The 15,886-nt window shown below is 35.3% G+C and overlaps 23 non-coding genes across 23 annotated transcripts; all 23 read left to right on the top strand.

Annotated features, from left to right (window-relative positions):
• The first annotated feature begins 242 nt into the window (after positions 1 to 242).
• Positions 243 to 314, top strand: trnac-gca (transfer RNA cysteine (anticodon GCA)). The gene has a single exon. It is a non-coding gene; the product is annotated as a tRNA-Cys (tRNA).
• A 344-nt stretch (positions 315 to 658) lies between these two features.
• Positions 659 to 730, top strand: trnac-gca (transfer RNA cysteine (anticodon GCA)). The gene has a single exon. It is a non-coding gene; the product is annotated as a tRNA-Cys (tRNA).
• Positions 731 to 1,073: 343 nt separating this feature from the next.
• On the top strand, positions 1,074 to 1,145 carry trnac-gca (transfer RNA cysteine (anticodon GCA)). The gene has a single exon. It is a non-coding gene; the product is annotated as a tRNA-Cys (tRNA).
• A 573-nt stretch (positions 1,146 to 1,718) lies between these two features.
• trnac-gca (transfer RNA cysteine (anticodon GCA)) lies at positions 1,719 to 1,790 on the top strand. Its single transcript has one exon. It is a non-coding gene; the product is annotated as a tRNA-Cys (tRNA).
• A 344-nt stretch (positions 1,791 to 2,134) lies between these two features.
• Positions 2,135 to 2,206, top strand: trnac-gca (transfer RNA cysteine (anticodon GCA)). Its single transcript has one exon. It is a non-coding gene; the product is annotated as a tRNA-Cys (tRNA).
• Positions 2,207 to 3,166: 960 nt separating this feature from the next.
• On the top strand, positions 3,167 to 3,238 carry trnac-gca (transfer RNA cysteine (anticodon GCA)). Its single transcript has one exon. It is a non-coding gene; the product is annotated as a tRNA-Cys (tRNA).
• Positions 3,239 to 3,396: 158 nt separating this feature from the next.
• Positions 3,397 to 3,468, top strand: trnac-gca (transfer RNA cysteine (anticodon GCA)). Its single transcript has one exon. It is a non-coding gene; the product is annotated as a tRNA-Cys (tRNA).
• Positions 3,469 to 3,626: 158 nt separating this feature from the next.
• Positions 3,627 to 3,698, top strand: trnac-gca (transfer RNA cysteine (anticodon GCA)). The gene has a single exon. It is a non-coding gene; the product is annotated as a tRNA-Cys (tRNA).
• Positions 3,699 to 4,459: 761 nt separating this feature from the next.
• Positions 4,460 to 4,531, top strand: trnac-gca (transfer RNA cysteine (anticodon GCA)). The gene has a single exon. It is a non-coding gene; the product is annotated as a tRNA-Cys (tRNA).
• Positions 4,532 to 4,689: 158 nt separating this feature from the next.
• On the top strand, positions 4,690 to 4,761 carry trnac-gca (transfer RNA cysteine (anticodon GCA)). The gene has a single exon. It is a non-coding gene; the product is annotated as a tRNA-Cys (tRNA).
• A 158-nt stretch (positions 4,762 to 4,919) lies between these two features.
• On the top strand, positions 4,920 to 4,991 carry trnac-gca (transfer RNA cysteine (anticodon GCA)). The gene has a single exon. It is a non-coding gene; the product is annotated as a tRNA-Cys (tRNA).
• A 1,606-nt stretch (positions 4,992 to 6,597) lies between these two features.
• Positions 6,598 to 6,669, top strand: trnac-gca (transfer RNA cysteine (anticodon GCA)). Its single transcript has one exon. It is a non-coding gene; the product is annotated as a tRNA-Cys (tRNA).
• A 760-nt stretch (positions 6,670 to 7,429) lies between these two features.
• On the top strand, positions 7,430 to 7,501 carry trnac-gca (transfer RNA cysteine (anticodon GCA)). Its single transcript has one exon. It is a non-coding gene; the product is annotated as a tRNA-Cys (tRNA).
• Positions 7,502 to 7,659: 158 nt separating this feature from the next.
• On the top strand, positions 7,660 to 7,731 carry trnac-gca (transfer RNA cysteine (anticodon GCA)). Its single transcript has one exon. It is a non-coding gene; the product is annotated as a tRNA-Cys (tRNA).
• A 344-nt stretch (positions 7,732 to 8,075) lies between these two features.
• On the top strand, positions 8,076 to 8,147 carry trnac-gca (transfer RNA cysteine (anticodon GCA)). Its single transcript has one exon. It is a non-coding gene; the product is annotated as a tRNA-Cys (tRNA).
• Positions 8,148 to 9,982: 1,835 nt separating this feature from the next.
• On the top strand, positions 9,983 to 10,054 carry trnac-gca (transfer RNA cysteine (anticodon GCA)). The gene has a single exon. It is a non-coding gene; the product is annotated as a tRNA-Cys (tRNA).
• Positions 10,055 to 11,121: 1,067 nt separating this feature from the next.
• On the top strand, positions 11,122 to 11,193 carry trnac-gca (transfer RNA cysteine (anticodon GCA)). Its single transcript has one exon. It is a non-coding gene; the product is annotated as a tRNA-Cys (tRNA).
• A 1,192-nt stretch (positions 11,194 to 12,385) lies between these two features.
• trnac-gca (transfer RNA cysteine (anticodon GCA)) lies at positions 12,386 to 12,457 on the top strand. The gene has a single exon. It is a non-coding gene; the product is annotated as a tRNA-Cys (tRNA).
• Positions 12,458 to 12,801: 344 nt separating this feature from the next.
• On the top strand, positions 12,802 to 12,873 carry trnac-gca (transfer RNA cysteine (anticodon GCA)). Its single transcript has one exon. It is a non-coding gene; the product is annotated as a tRNA-Cys (tRNA).
• A 962-nt stretch (positions 12,874 to 13,835) lies between these two features.
• Positions 13,836 to 13,907, top strand: trnac-gca (transfer RNA cysteine (anticodon GCA)). The gene has a single exon. It is a non-coding gene; the product is annotated as a tRNA-Cys (tRNA).
• A 158-nt stretch (positions 13,908 to 14,065) lies between these two features.
• trnac-gca (transfer RNA cysteine (anticodon GCA)) lies at positions 14,066 to 14,137 on the top strand. Its single transcript has one exon. It is a non-coding gene; the product is annotated as a tRNA-Cys (tRNA).
• Positions 14,138 to 14,704: 567 nt separating this feature from the next.
• On the top strand, positions 14,705 to 14,776 carry trnac-gca (transfer RNA cysteine (anticodon GCA)). Its single transcript has one exon. It is a non-coding gene; the product is annotated as a tRNA-Cys (tRNA).
• Positions 14,777 to 15,120: 344 nt separating this feature from the next.
• On the top strand, positions 15,121 to 15,192 carry trnac-gca (transfer RNA cysteine (anticodon GCA)). The gene has a single exon. It is a non-coding gene; the product is annotated as a tRNA-Cys (tRNA).
• The last annotated feature ends 694 nt before the right edge of the window (positions 15,193 to 15,886 follow it).

Raw genomic sequence — 15,886 nt, 5'->3', positions numbered from 1 at the left:
CAAAAGTGTTGTGAGGGTATAGCTCAGTGGTAGAGCATTTGACTGCAGATCAAGAGGTCCCAGGTTCAAATCCTGGTGCCCCCTGTGATAGTGTGTTCATTATTATTTAAATAGGACTTTCCTAATAGAGATGTCATGTAAAGTCTATATTTCTAGGAATAATAACCTCAAAAGTTAAAGAAAAAAAGGATTAATTTACTTTTACAAAACTGTTAATAATGTGAACTCAGCCAAAAAGTTGTGGGGGTATAGCTCAGTGGTAGAGCATTTGACTGCAGATCAAGAGGTCCCAGGTTCAAATCCTGGTGCCCCCTTTGATAGTGTTTTTATTCTTATTGAATTTTTTAAGGCATTTTCCTAATAGAGATGTCATAGAAATTCCATTTTTCTAGTAATAATAACCTCAAAAGTTCAAGAAAAAAAGGAAACATGTGCTTTTACGTTCCAGGATTTGTCGATTGACATTTGGCTTTGTTACAAAACTGTTAATAAAGTGTGATAATGTGATCAACTCCTAATGCCACCGTGGAAGAGTACATTTAATTTGTTTATTTAAATTTTTTAAAGTATTCGTGTGCATTCATGGTCAACAAATGTATGACTATCAGTTGGCTCTTTTACAAAACCGTTTTCAATGTGTTGTCAGCAAAAGTGTTGTGGGGGTATAGCTCAGTGGTAGAGCATTTGACTGCAGATCAAGAGGTCCCAGGTTCAAATCCTGGTGCCCCCTGTGATAGTGTGTTTATTCTTATTGAATCTTTTAAGGGATTTTCCTAATAGAGATGTCATAGAAATTCCCTTTTTCTAGGAATAATAACACCAAAAGATCAAGAAAAAAAGGAAACATGTGCTTTTACGTTCCAGGATTTGTCGATTGACATTTGGCTTTTGTATAAAACTGTCAATAATGTGTGATAATGTGATCAACTCCTAGTGCCACCTTGGAAGAGTACATTTAATTTGTTTATTTTAATTTTTTTAAGTATTCGTGTGCATTTACGGTCAACAAATGTATGACTATCAGTTGGCTCTTTACAAAACCGTTTTCAATGTGTTGTCAGCAAAAGTGTTGTGGGGGTATAGCTCAGTGGTAGAGCATTTGACTGCAGATCAAGAGGTCCCAGGTTCAAATCCTGGTGCCCCCTGTGATAGTGTGTTCATTATTATTTAAATAGGACTTTCCTAATAGAGATGTCATTTAAAGTCTATTTTTCTAGGAATAATAACCTCAAAAGTTAAAGAAAAAAAGGATTAATTTACTTTTACAAAACTGTTAATAATGTGAACTCAGCCAAAAAGTTGTGGGGGTATAGCTCAGTGGTAGAGCATTTGACTGCAGATCACGAGGTCCCAGGTTCAAATCCTGGTGCCCCCTGTGATAGTGTTTTTATTCTTATTGAATTTTTTAAGGCATTTTCCTAATAGAGATGTCATAGAAATTCCCTTTTTCTAGGAATAATAACCCCAAAAGATCAAGAAAAAAAGGAAACATGTGCTTTTACGTTCCAGGATTTGTCGATTGACATTTGGCTTTTGTATAAAAGTGTCAATAATGTGTGATAATGTGATCAACTCCTAGTGCCACCTTGGAAAAGTACATTTAATTTTTTTTTTTTTTTTTCTAAAGTATTCGTGTGCATTCATGGTCAACAAATGTATGACTATCAGTTGGCTCTTTTACAAAACCGTTTTCAATGTGTTGTCAGCAAAAGTGTTGTGGGGGTATAGCTCAGTGGTAGAGCATTTGACTGCAGATCAAGAGGTCCCAGGTTCAAATCCTGGTGCCCCCTGTGATAGTGTGTTCATTCTTATTGAATTTTTTAAGGCATTTTCCTAATAGAGATGTCATAGAAATTCCCTTTTTCTAGTAATAATAACCTCAAAAGTTCAAGAAAAAAAGGAAACATGTGCTTTTACGTTCCAGGATTTGTCGATTGACATTTGGCTTTTGTATAAAAGTGTCAATAATGTGTGATAATGTGATCAACTCCTAATGCCACCGTGGAAGAGTACATTTAATTTGTTTATTTAAATTTTTTAAAGTATTCGTGTGCATTCATGGTCAACAAATGTATGACTGTCAGTTGGCTCTTTTACAAAACCGTTTTTAATGGGTTGTGAGCAAAAGGTTTGTGGGGGTATAGCTCAGTGGTAGAGCATTTGACTGCAGATCAAGAGGTCCCAGGTTCAAATCCTGGTGCCCCCTGTGATAGTGTGTTTATTCTTATTGAATCTTTTAAGGGATTTTCCTAATAGAGATGTCATAGAAATTCCCTTTTTCTAGGAATAATAACCCCAAAAGATCAAGAAAAAAAGGAAACATGTGCTTTTACGTTCCAGGATTTGTCGATTGACATTTGGCTTTTGTATAAAACTGTCAATAATGTGTGATAATGTGATCAACTCCTAGTGCCAACCGGAAGAGTACATTTAAATTGTTTATTTTATTTTTTTAAGTATTCGTGTGCATTTACGGTCAACAAATGTATGACTGTCAGTTGGCTTTTTTACAAAACAGTTTTCAATGTGTTGTCAAAATAAGGATCATTTACTTTCAGGTTCCAGGAATTGTTGACTGCCTTTTGGCTCTTTTACAAAACTGTTAAGCATGTGAACTCAAGCAAAAAGATGTGGGGGTATAGCTCAGTGGTACAGCATTTGACTGCAGATCAAGAGGTCCCAGGTTCAAATCCTGGTGCCCCCTGTATATGAGCATTTTTTTTTTTTTGTTTACAAAACCGTTTTCATTGTGTTGTCAGTGAAAGTGTTGTGTGGGTTTAGCTCAGTCAAGACGTACCAGGTTCAAATCCTGGTGCCCCCTGTGATAGTGTGTTCATTCTTATTGAATTTTTTAAGGGATGTTCCTAATAGAGATGTCTTAGAAATTCCCTTTTTCTAGTAATAATAACCTCAAAAGTTCAAGAAAAAAAGGAAACATGTCCTTTTACGTTCCAGGAATTGTCAATTGACATTTGGCTTTGTTACAAAACTGTTAATAAGGTGTGATAATGTGATCAACTCCTAATGCCCCCTTGGAAAAGTACATTTAATTTTTTTTAATTTTATTTTCTAAAGTAATCGTGTGCATTCATGGTCAACAAATGTATGACTATCAGTTGGCTCTTTTACAAAACCGTTTTCAATGTGTTGTCAGCAAAAGTGTTGTGGGGGTATAGCTCAGTGGTAGAGCATTTGACTGCAGATCAAGAGGTCCCAGGTTCAAATCCTGGTGCCCCCTGTGATAGTTTGTTCATTATTATTTAAATAGGACTTTCCTAATAGAGATGTCATGTAAAGTCTATTTTTCTAGGAATAATAACCTCCAAAGTTAAAGAAGAAAAGGACTCATTTACTTTTACAAAACTGTTAATAATGTGAACTCAGCCAAATATTTGTGGGGGTATAGCTCAGTGGTAGAGCATTTGACTGCAGATCAAGAGGTCCCAGGTTCAAATCCTGGTGCCCCCTGTGATAGTGTGTTCATTATTATTTAAATAGGACTTTCCTAATAGAGATGTCATTTAAAGTCTATTTTTCTAGGAATAATAACCTCAAAAGTTAAAGAAAAAAAGGATTCATTTACTTTTACAAAACTGTTAATAATGTGAACTCAGCCAAAAAGTTGTGGGGGTATAGCTCAGTGGTAGAGCATTTGACTGCAGATCAAGAGGTCCCAGGTTCAAATCCTGGTGCCCCCTGTGATAGTGTTTTTATTCTTATTGAATTTTTTAAGGCATTTTCCTAATAGAGATGTCATAGAAATTCCATTTTTCTAGTAATAATAACCTCAAAAGTTCAAGAAAAAAAGGAAACATGTGCTTTTACGTTCCAGGAATTGTTGATTGACATTTGGCTTTGTTACAAAACTGTTAATAAAGTGTGATAATGTGATCAACTCCTAATGCAACCGTGGAAGAGTACATTTAATTTGTTTATTTAAATTTTTTAAAGTATTCGTGTGCATTCATGGTCAACAAATGTATGACTATCAGTTGGCTCTTTTACAAAACCGTTTTCAATGTGTTGTCAGCAAAAGTGTTGTGGGGGTATAGCTCAGTGGTAGTGCATTTGACTGCAGATCAAGAGGTCCCAGGTTCAAATCCTGGTGCCCCCTGTGATAGTGTGTTTATTCTTATTGAATCTTTTAAGGGATTTTCCTAATAGAGATGTCATAGAAATTCCCTTTTTCTAGTAATAATAACCTCACAAGTTAGAGAAAAAAAGGAAACATGTCCTTTTACGTTCCAGGAATTGTCGATTGACATTTGGCTTTGTTACAAAACTGTTAATAAGGTGTGATAATGTGATCAACTCCTAATGCCCCCTTGGAAAAGTACATTTAATTTTTTTTAATTTTATTTTCTAAAGTAATCGTGTGCATTCATGGTCAACAAATGTATGACTATCAGTTGGCTCTTTTACAAAACCGTTTTCAATGTGTTGTCAGCAAAAGTGTTGTGGGGGTATAGCTCAGTGGTAGAGCATTTGACTGCAGATCAAGAGGTCCCAGGTTCAAATCCTGGTGCCCCCTGTGATAGTTTGTTCATTATTATTTAAATAGGACTTTCCTAATAGAGATGTCATGTAAAGTCTATTTTTCTAGGAATAATAACCTCAAAAGTTAAAGAAGAAAAGGACTCATTTACTTTTACAAAACTGTTAATAATGTGAACTCAGCCAAATATTTGTGGGGGTATAGCTCAGTGGTAGAGCATTTGACTGCAGATCAAGAGGTCCCAGGTTCAAATCCTGGTGCCCCCTGTGATAGTGTGTTCATTATTATTTAAATAGGACTTTCCTAATAGAGATGTCATTTAAAGTCTATTTTTCTAGGAATAATAACCTCAAAAGTTAAAGAAAAAAAGGATTCATTTACTTTTACAAAACTGTTAATAATGTGAACTCAGCCAAAAAGTTGTGGGGGTATAGCTCAGTGGTAGAGCATTTGACTGCAGATCAAGAGGTCCCAGGTTCAAATCCTGGTGCCCCCTGTGATAGTGTTTTTATTCTTATTGAATTTTTTAAGGCATTTTCCTAATAGAGATGTCATAGAAATTCCATTTTTCTAGTAATAATAACCTCAAAAGTTCAAGAAAAAAAGGAAACATGTGCTTTTACGTTCCAGGAATTGTTGATTGACATTTGGCTTTGTTACAAAACTGTTAATAAAGTGTGATAATGTGATCAACTCCTAATGCAACCGTGGAAGAGTACATTTAATTTGTTTATTTAAATTTTTTAAAGTATTCGTGTGCATTCATGGTCAACAAATGTATGACTATCAGTTGGCTCTTTTACAAAACCGTTTTCAATGTGTTGTCAGCAAAAGTGTTGTGGGGGTATAGCTCAGTGGTAGTGCATTTGACTGCAGATCAAGAGGTCCCAGGTTCAAATCCTGGTGCCCCCTGTGATAGTGTGTTTATTCTTATTGAATCTTTTAAGGGATTTTCCTAATAGAGATGTCATAGAAATTCCCTTTTTCTAGGAATAATAACCCCAAAAGATCAAGAAAAAAAGGAAACATGTGCTTTTACGTTCCAGGATTTGTCGATTGACATTTGGCTTTTGTATAAAACTGTCAATAATGTGTGATAATGTGATCAACTCCTAGTGCCACCTTGGAAGAGTACATTTAAATTGTTTATTTTAATTTTTTTAAGTATTCGTGTGCATTTACGGTCAACAAATGTATGACTGTCAGTTGGCTTTTTTACAAAACAGTTTTCAATGTGTTGTCAAAATAAGGATCATTTACTTTCAGGTTCCAGGAATTGTCGACTGCCTTTTGGCTCTTTTACAAAACTGTTAAGGATGTGAACTCAAGCAAAAAGTTGTGGGGGTATAGCTCATTGGTAGAGTATTTGACTGCAGATCAAGAGGTTCCAGGTTCAAATCCAGGTGCCCCCTGTATACGAGCATTGATTTTTTTTTGTTTACAAAACCGTTTTCATTGTGTTGTCAGTGAAAGTGTTGTGGGGGTTTAGCTAAGTCAAGACGTCCCAGGTTCAAATCCTGGTGCCCCCTGTGATAGTGTGTTCATTCTTATTGAATTTTTTAAGGGATGTTCCTAATAGAGATGTCTTAGAAATTCCCTTTTTCTAGTAATAATAACCTCAAAAGTTCAAGAAAAAAAGGAAACATGTCCTTTTACGTTCCAGGAATTGTCGATTGACATTTGGCTTTGTTACAAAACTGTTAATAAGGTGTGATAATGTGATCAACTCCTAATGCCCCCTTGGAAATGTACATTTAATTTTTTTTTTTTTTTTTCTAAAGTATTCGTGTGCATTCATGGTCAACAAATGTATGACTATCAGTTGGCTCTTTTACAAAACCGTTTTCAATGTGTTGTCAGCAAAAGTGTTGTGGGGGTATAGCTCAGTGGTAGAGCATTTGACTGCAGATTAAGAGGTCCCAGATTCAAATCCTGGTGCCCCCTGTGATAGTGTGTTCATTATTATTTAAATAGGACTTTCCTAATAGAGATGTCATTTAAAGTCTATTTTTCTAGGAATAATAACCTCAAAAGTTAAAGAAAAAAAGGATTAATTTACTTTTACAAAACTGTTAATAATGTGAACTCAGCCAAAAAGTTGTGGGGGTATAGCTCAGTGGTAGAGCATTTGACTGCAGATCAAGAGGTCCCAGGTTCAAATCCTGGTGCCCCCTGTGATAGTGTTTTTATTCTTATTGAATTTTTTAAGGCATTTTCCTAATAGAGATGTCATAGAAATTCCATTTTTCTAGTAATAATAACCTCAAAAGTTCAAGAAAAAAAGGAAACATGTGCTTTTACGTTCCAGGAATTGTTGATTGACATTTGGCTTTGTTACAAAACTGTTAATAAAGTGTGATAATGTGATCAACTCCTAATGCAACCGTGGAAGAGTACATTTAATTTGTTTATTTAAATTTTTTAAAGTATTCGTGTGCATTCATGGTCAACAAATGTATGACTATCAGTTGGCTCTTTTACAAAACCGTTTTCAATGTGTTGTCAGCAAAAGTGTTGTGGGGGTATAGCTCAGTAGTAGAGCATTTGACTGCAGATCAAGAGGTCCCAGGTTCAAATCCTGGTGCCCCCTGTGATAGTGTGTTCATTCTTATTGAAATTTTTAAGGGATTTTCCTAATAGAGATGTCATAGAAATTCCCTTTTTCTAGTAATAATAACCTCAAAAGTTAGAGAAAAAAGGAAACATGTCCTTTTACGTTCCAGGAATTGTCGATTGACATTTGGCTTTGTTACAAAACTGTTAATAAGGTGTGATAATGTGATCAACTCCTAATGCCCCCTTGGAAAAGTACATTTAATTTTTTTTTATTTTATTTTCTAAAGTAATCGTGTGCATTCATGGTCAACAAATGTATGACTATCAGTTGGCTCTTTTACAAAACCGTTTTCAATGTGTTGTCAGCAAAAGTGTTGTGGGGGTATAGCTCAGTGGTAGAGCATTTGACTGCAGATCAAGAGGTCCCAGGTTCAAATCCTGGTGCCCCCTGTGATAGTGTGTTCATTATTATTTAAATAGGACTTTCCTAATAGAGATGTCATTTAAAGTCTATTTTTCTAGGAATAATAACCTCAAAAGTTAAAGAAAAAAAGGATTCATTTACTTTTACAAAACTGTTAATAATGTGAACTCAGCCAAAAAGTTGTGGGGGTATAGCTCAGTGGTAGAGCATTTGACTGCAGATCAAGAGGTCCCAGGTTCAAATCCTGGTGCCCCCTGTGATAGTGTTTTTATTCTTATTGAATTTTTTAAGGCATTTTCCTAATAGAGATGTCATAGAAATTCCATTTTTCTAGTAATAATAACCTCAAAAGTTCAAGAAAAAAAGGAAACATGTGCTTTTACGTTCCAGGAATTGTTGATTGACATTTGGCTTTGTTACAAAACTGTTAATAAAGTGTGATAATGTGATCAACTCCTAATGCAACCGTGGAAGAGTACATTTAATTTGTTTATTTAAATTTTTTAAAGTATTCGTGTGCATTCATGGTCAACAAATGTATGACTATCAGTTGGCTCTTTTACAAAACCGTTTTCAATGTGTTGTCAGCAAAAGTGTTGTGGGGGTATAGCTCAGTGGTAGAGCATTTGACTGCAGATCAAGAGGTCCCAGGTTCAAATCCTGGTGCCCCCTGTGATAGTGTGTTCATTCTTATTGAAATTTTTAAGGGATTTTCCTAATAGAGATGTCATAGAAATTCCCTTTTTCTAGGAATAATAACCCCAAAAGATCAAGAAAAAAAGGAAACATGTGCTTTTACGTTCCAGGATTTGTCGATTGACATTTGGCTTTTGTATAAAACTGTCAATAATGTGTGATAATGTGATCAACTCCTAGTGCCACCTTGGAAGAGTACATTTAATTATTTATTTATTTTTTCTAAAGTATTCGTGTGCATTCATGGTCAACAAATGTATGACTATCAGTTGGCTCTTTTACAAAACCGTTTTCAATGTGTTGTCAGCAAAAGTGTTGTGGGGGTATAGCTCAGTGGTAGAGCATTTGACTGCAGATCAAGAGGTCCCAGGTTCAAATCTGGTGCCCCCTGTGATAGTGTGTTTATTATTATTTAAATAGGACTTTCCTAATAGAGATGTCATTTAAAGTTTATTTATCTAGGAATAATAACCTCAAAAGTTAAAGAAAAAAAGGATTCATTTACTTTTACAAAACTGTTAATAATGTGAACTCAGCCAAAAAGTTGTGGGGGTATAGCTCAGTGGTAGAGCATTTGACTGCAGATCAAGAGGTCCCAATTTCAAATCCTGGTGCCCCCTGTGATAGTGTTTTTATTCTTATTGAATTTTTTAAGGCATTTTTCTAATAGAGATGTCATAGAAATTCCCTTTTTCTAGGAATAATAACCCCAAAAGATCAAGAAAAAAAGGAAACATGTGCCTTTACGTTCCAGGATTTGTCGATTGACATTTGGCTTTTGTATAAAACTGTCAATAATGTGTGATAATGTGATCAACTCCTAGTGCAACCTTGGAAGAGTACATTTATATTGTTTATTTTAATTTTTTTAAGTATTCGTGTGCATTTACGGTCAACAAATGTATGACTGTCAGTTGGCTCTTTTACAAAACAGTTTTCAATGTGTTGTCAAAATAAGGATCATTTACTTTCAGGTTCCAGGAATTGTCGACTGCCTTTTGGCTCTTTTACAAAACTGTTAAGGATGTGAACTCAAGCAAAAAGATGTGGGGGAATAGCTCAGTGGTAGAGCATTTGACTGCAGATCAAGAGGTCCCAGGTTCAAATCCAGGTGCCCCCTGTATACGAGCATTGATTTTTTTTTGTTTACAAAACCGTTTTCATTGTGTTGTCAGTGAAAGTGTTGTGGGGGTTTAGCTCAGTCAAGACGTCCCAGGTTCAAATCCTGGTGCCCCCTGTGATAGTGTGTTCATTCTTATTGAATTTTTTAAGGGATGTTCCTAATAGAGATGTCTTAGAAATTCCTTTTTTCTAGTAATAATAACCTCAAAAGTTCAAGAAAAAAAGGAAACATGTCCTTTTACATTCCAGGAATTGTCGATTGACATTTGGCTTTGTTACAAAACTGTTAATAAAGTGTGATAATGTGATCAACTCCTAATGCCCCCTTGGAAAAGTACATTTAATTTTTTTTGTTTTTATTTTCTAAAGTATTCGTGTGCATTCATGGTCAACAAATATATGACTATCAGTTGGCTCTTTTACAAAACCGTTTTCAATGTGTTGTCAGCAAAAGTGTTGTGGGGGTATTGCTCAGTGGTAGAGCATTTGACTGCAGATCAAGAGGTCCCAGGTTCAAATCTGGTGCCCCCTGTGATAGTGTGTTTATTATTATTTAAATAGGACTTTCCTAATAGAGATGTCATTTAAAGTTTATTTATCTAGGAATAATAACCTCAAAAGTTAAAGAAAAAAAGCATTCATTTACTTTTACAAAACTGTTAATAATGTGAACTCAGCCAAAAAGTTGTGGGGGTATAGCTCAGTGGTAGAGCATTTGACTGCAGATCAAGAGGTCCCAGGTTCAAATCCTGGTGCCCCCTGTGATAGTGTGTTCATTATTATTTAAACAGGACTTTCCTAATAGAGATGTCATGTAAAGTCTATTTTTCTAGTAATAATAACCTCAAAAGTTAAAAAAAAAAAGGATTAATTACTTTTACAAAACTGTTAATAATGTGAACTCAGTAAAAAAGTTGTGGGGGTATAGCTCAGTGGTAGAGCATTTGACTGCAGATCAAGAGGTCCCAGGTTCAAATCTTGGTGCCCCCTGTGATAGTGTGTTCATTCTTATTGAATTTTTTAAGGGATTTTCCTAATAGAGATGTCACCGTGGAAGAGTACATTTAATTTGTTTATTTAAATTTTTTAAAGTATTCATGTGCATTCATGGTCAACAAATGTATGACTATCAGTTGGCTCTTTTACAAAACCGTTTTCAATGTGTTGTCAGCAAAAGTGTTGTGGGGGTATAGCTCAGTGGTAGAGCATTTGACTGCAGAACAAGAGGTCCCAGGTTCAAATCCTGGTGCCCTCTGTGATAGTGTGTTTATTCTTATTGAATCTTTTAAGGGATTTTCCTAATAGAGATGTCATAGAAATTCCCTTTTTCTAGGAATAATAACCCCAAAAGATCAAGAAAAAAAGGAAACATGTGCTTTTACGTTCCAGGATTTGTCGATTGACATTTGGCTTTTGTATAAAACTGTCAATAATGTGTGATAATGTGATCAACTCCTAGTGCCACCTTGGAAGAGTACATTTAATTATTTTTTTTTTTTTCTAAAGTATTCGTGTGCATTCATGGTCAACAAATGTATGACTATCAGTTGGCTCTTTTACAAAACCGTTTTCAATGTGTTGTCAGCAAAAGTGTTGTGCGGGTATAGCTCAGTGGTAGAGCATTTGACTGCAGATCAAGAGGTCCCAGGTTCAAATCCTGGTGCCTCCTGTGATAGTGTGTTCATTATTATTTAAATAGGACTTTCCTAATAGAGATGTCATTTAAAGTCTATTTTTCTAGGAATAATAACCTCAAAAGTTAAAGAAAAGAAGGATTAATTTACTTTTACAAAACTGTTAATAATGTGAACTCAGCCAAAAAAATTGTGGGGGTATAGCTCAGTGGTAGAGCATTTGACTGCAGATCAAGAGGTCCCAGGTTCAAATCCTGGTGCCCCCTGTGATAGTGTGTTTATTCTTACTGAATCTTTTAAGGGATTTTCCTAATAGAGATGTCATAGAAATTCCCTTTTTCTAGGAATAATAACCCCAAAAGATCAAGAAAAAAAGGAAACATGTGCTTTTACGTTCCAGGATTTGTCGATTGACATTTGGCTTTTGTATAAAACTGTCAATAATGTGTGATAATGTGATCAACTCCTAGTGCAACCTTGGAAGAGTACATTTAATTTGTTTATTTTAATTTTTTTAAGTATTCGTGTGCATTTACGGTCAACAAATGTATGACTGTCAGTTGGCTCTTTTACAAAACAGTTTTCAATGTGTTGTCAAAATAAGGATCAATTACTTTCATGTTCCAGGAATTGTCGACTGCCTTTTGGCTCTTTTACAAAACTGTTAAGGATGTAAACTCAAGCAAAAAGATGTGGGGGTATAGCCCAGTGGTAGAGCATTTGACTGCAGATCAAGAGGTCCCAGGTTCTAATCCAGGTGCCCCCTGTATACGAGAATTGTTTTTTTTTGGTTTACAAAACCGTTTTCATTGTGTTGTCAGTGAAAGTGTTGTGTGGGTTTTGCTCAGTCAAGATGTCCCAGGTTCAAATCCTGGTGCCCCCTGTGATAGTGTGTTCATTCTTATTGAATTTTTTAAGGGATGTTCCTAATAGAGATGTCTTAGAAATTCCCTTTTTCTAGTAATAATTACCTCAAAAGTTCAAGAAAAAAAGGAAACATGTGCTTTTACGTTCCAGAAATTGTCGATTGACATTTGGCTTTGTTACAAAACTGTTAATAAAGTGTGATAATGTGATCAACTCCTAATGCCACCGTGGAAGAGTACATTTAATTTGTTTATTTAAATTTTTTAAAGTATTCGTGTGCATTCATGGTCAACAAATGTATGACTATCAGTTGGCTCTTTTACAAAACCGTTTTCAATGTGTTGTCAGCAAAAGTGTTGTGCGGGTATAGCTCAGTGGTAGAGCATTTGACTGCAGATCAAGAGGTCCCAGGTTCAAATCCTGGTGCCTCCTGTGATAGTGTGTTCATTATTATTTAAATAGGACTTTCCTAATAGAGATGTCATTTAAAGTCTATTTTTCTAGGAATAATAACCTCAAAAGTTAAAGAAAAGAAGGATTAATTTACTTTTACAAAACTGTTAATAATGTGAACTCAGCCAAAAAAATTGTGGGGGTATAGCTCAGTGGTAGAGCATTTGACTGCAGATCAAGAGGTCCCAGGTTCAAATCCTGGTGCCCCCTGTGATAGTGTGTTCATTCTTATTGAATTTTTTAAGGGATTTTCCTAATAGAGATGTCTTAGAAATTCCCTTTTTCTAGTAATAATAACCTCAAAAGTTCAAGAAAAAAAGGAAACATGTGCTTTTACGTTCCAGGAATTGTCTATTGACATTTGGCTCTTTTACAAAACTGTTAATAAAGTGTGATAATGTGATCAACTCCTAATGCCACCGTGGAAGAGTACATTTAATTTGTTTATTTAAATTTTTTAAAGTATTCGTGTGCATTCATGGTCAACAAATGTATGACTGTCAGTTGGCTCTTTTACAAAACCGTTTTTAATGGGTTGTCAGCGAAAGGTTTGTGGGGGTATAGCTCAGTGGTAGAGCATTTGACTGCAGATCAAGAGGTCCCAGGTTCAAATCCTGGTGCCCCCTGTGGTAGTGTGTTTATTCTTATTGAATCTTTTAAGGGATTTTCCTAATAGAGATGTCATAGAAATTCCCTTTTTCTAGGAATAATAACCCCAAAAGATCAAGAAAAAAAGGAAACATGTGCTTTTACGTTCCAGGATTTGTCGATTGACATTTGGCTTTTGTATAAAACTGTCAATAATGTGTTTTAATGTGATCAACTCCTAGTGCCACCTTGGAAGAGTACATTTAAATTGTTTATTTTAATTTTTTTAAGTATTCGTGTGCATTTACGGTCAACAAATGTATGACTGTCAGTTGGCTTTTTTACAAAACAGTTTTCAATGTGTTGTCAAAATAAGGATCATTTACTTTCAGGTTCCAGGAATTGTCGACTGCCTTTTGGCTCTTTTACAAAACTGTTAAGCATGTGAACTCAAGCAAAAAGATGTGGGGGTATAGCTCAGTGGTAGAGCATTTGACTGCAGATCAAGAGGTCCCAGGTTCAAATCCACGTGCCCCCTGTATACGAGCATTGATTTTTTTTTGTTTACAAAACCGTTTTCATTGTGTTGTCAGTGAAAGTGTTGTGTGGGTTTAGCTCAGTCAAGACATCCCAGGTTCAAATCCTGGTGCTCCCTGTGATAGTGTGTTCATTCTTATTGAATTTTTTAAGGGATGTTCCTAATAGAGATGTCTTAGAAATTCCCTTTTTCTAGTAATAATAACCTCAAAAGTTTAAGAAAAAAAGGAAACATGTCCTTTTACATTCCAGGAATTGTCGATTGACATTTGGCTTTGTTACAAAACTGTTAATAAAGTGTGATAATGTGATCAACTCCTAATGCCCCCTTGGAAAAGTACATTTAATTTTTTTTGTTTTTATTTTCTAAAGTAATCGTGTGCATTCATGGTCAACAAATGTATGACTATCAGTTGGCTCTTTTACAAAACCGTTTTCAATGTGTTGTCAGCAAAAGTGTTGTGGGGGTATAGCTCAGTGGTAGAGCATTTGACTGCAGATCAAGAGGTCCCAGGTTCAAATCCTGGTGCCCCCTGTGATAGTGTGTTCATTATTATTTAAATAGGACTTTCCTAATAGAGATGTCATGTAAAGTCTATTTTTCTAGGAATAATAACCTCAAAAGTTAAAGAAGAAAAGGATTCATTTACTTTTACAAAACTGTTAATAATGTGAACTCAGCCAAAAATTTGTGGGGGTATAGCTCAGTGGTAGAGCATTTGACTGCAGATCAAGAGGTCCCAGGTTCAAATCCTGGTGCCCCCTGTGTGTTCATTATTATTTAAACAGGACTTTCCTAATAGAGATGTCATGTAAAGTCTATTTTTCTAGTAATAATAACCTCAAAAGTTAAAGAAAAAAAGGATTAATAACTTTTACAAAACTGTTAATAATGTGAACTCAGCAAAAAAGTTGTGGGGGTATAGCTCAGTGGTAGAGCATTTGACTGCAGATCAAGAGGTCCCAGGTTCAAATCTTGGTGCCCCCTGTGATAGTGTGTTCATTCTTATTGAATTTTTTAAGGGATTGTCCTAATAGAGATGTCATAGAAATTCCCTTTTTCTAGTAATAATAACCTCAAAAGTTCAAGAAAAAAAGGAAACATGTGCTTTTACGTTCCAGGAATTGTCGATTGACATTTGGCTCTTTTACAAAACTGTTAATAAAGTGTGATAATGTGATCAACTCCTAATGCCACCGTGGAAGAGTACATTTAATTTGTTTATTTAAATTTTTTAAAGTATTCGTGTGCATTCATGGTCAACAAATGTATGACTATCAGTTGGCTGTTTTACAAAACCGTTTTCAATGTGTTGTTAGCAAAAGTGTTGTGGGGGTATAGCTCAGTGGTAGAGCATTTGACTGCAGATCAAGAGGTCCCAGGTTCAAATCCTGGTGCCCCCTGTGATAGTGTGTTCATTATTATTGAATTTTTTAAGGGATTTTCCTAATAGAGATGTCTTAGAAATTCCCTTTTTCTAGTAATAATAACCTCAAAAGTTCAAGAAAAAAAGGAAACATGTGCTTTTACGTTCCAGGAATTGTCTATTGACATTTGGCTTTGTTACAAAACTGTTAATAAACTGTGATAATGTGATCAACTCCCAATGCCACCGTGGAAGAGTACATTTAATTTGTTTATTTAAATTTTTTAAAGTATTCGTGTGCATTCATGGTCAACAAAGGTATGACTGTCAGTTGGCTCTTTTACAAAACCGTTTTCAATGTGTTGTCAGCAAAAGTGTTGTGGGGGTATAGCTCAGTGGTAGAGCATTTGACTGCAGATCAAGAGGTCCCAGGTTCAAATCCTGGTGCCCCCTGTGATAGTGTGTTTATTCTTATTGAATCTTTTAAGGGATTTTCCTAATAGAGATGTCATAGAAATTCCCTTTTTCTAGGAATAATAACCCCAAAAGATCAAGAAAAAAAGGAAACATGTGCTTTTACGTTCCAGGATTTGTCGATTGACATTTGGCTTTTGTATAAAACTGTCAATAATGTGTGATAATGTGATCAACTCCTAGTGCAACCTTGGAAGAGTACATTTAATTTGTTTATTTTAATTTTTTTAAGTATTCGTGTGCATTTACGGTCAACAAATGTATGACTGTCAGTTGGCTCTTTTACAAAACAGTTTTCAATGTGTTGTCAAAATAAGGATCATTTACTTTCAGGTTCCAGGAATTGTCGACTGCCTTTTGGCTCTTTTACAAAACTGTTAAGGATGTAAACTCAAGCAAAAAGATGTGGGGGTATAGCCCAGTGGTAGAGCATTTGACTGCAGATCAAGAGGTCCCAGGTTCTAATCCAGGTGCCCCTGTATACGAGAATTGTTTTTTTTTTGTTTACAAAACCGTTTTCATTGTGTTGTCAGTGAAAGTGTTGTGTGGGTTTTGCTCAGTCAAGATGTCCCAGGTTCAAATCCTGGTGCCCCCTGTGATAGTGTGTTCATTCTTATTGAATTTTTTAAGGGATGTTCCTAATAGAGATGTCTTAGAAATTCCCTTTTTCTAG

The sequence above is a fragment of the Denticeps clupeoides genome, chromosome 5, assembly GCF_900700375.1.
Source record: "Denticeps clupeoides chromosome 5, fDenClu1.1, whole genome shotgun sequence".
NCBI lineage: Eukaryota > Metazoa > Chordata > Actinopteri > Clupeiformes > Denticipitidae > Denticeps > Denticeps clupeoides.
Note: the sequence above shows the minus strand (reverse complement) of the source record. Positions and strands in the feature narration are given on the sequence as shown.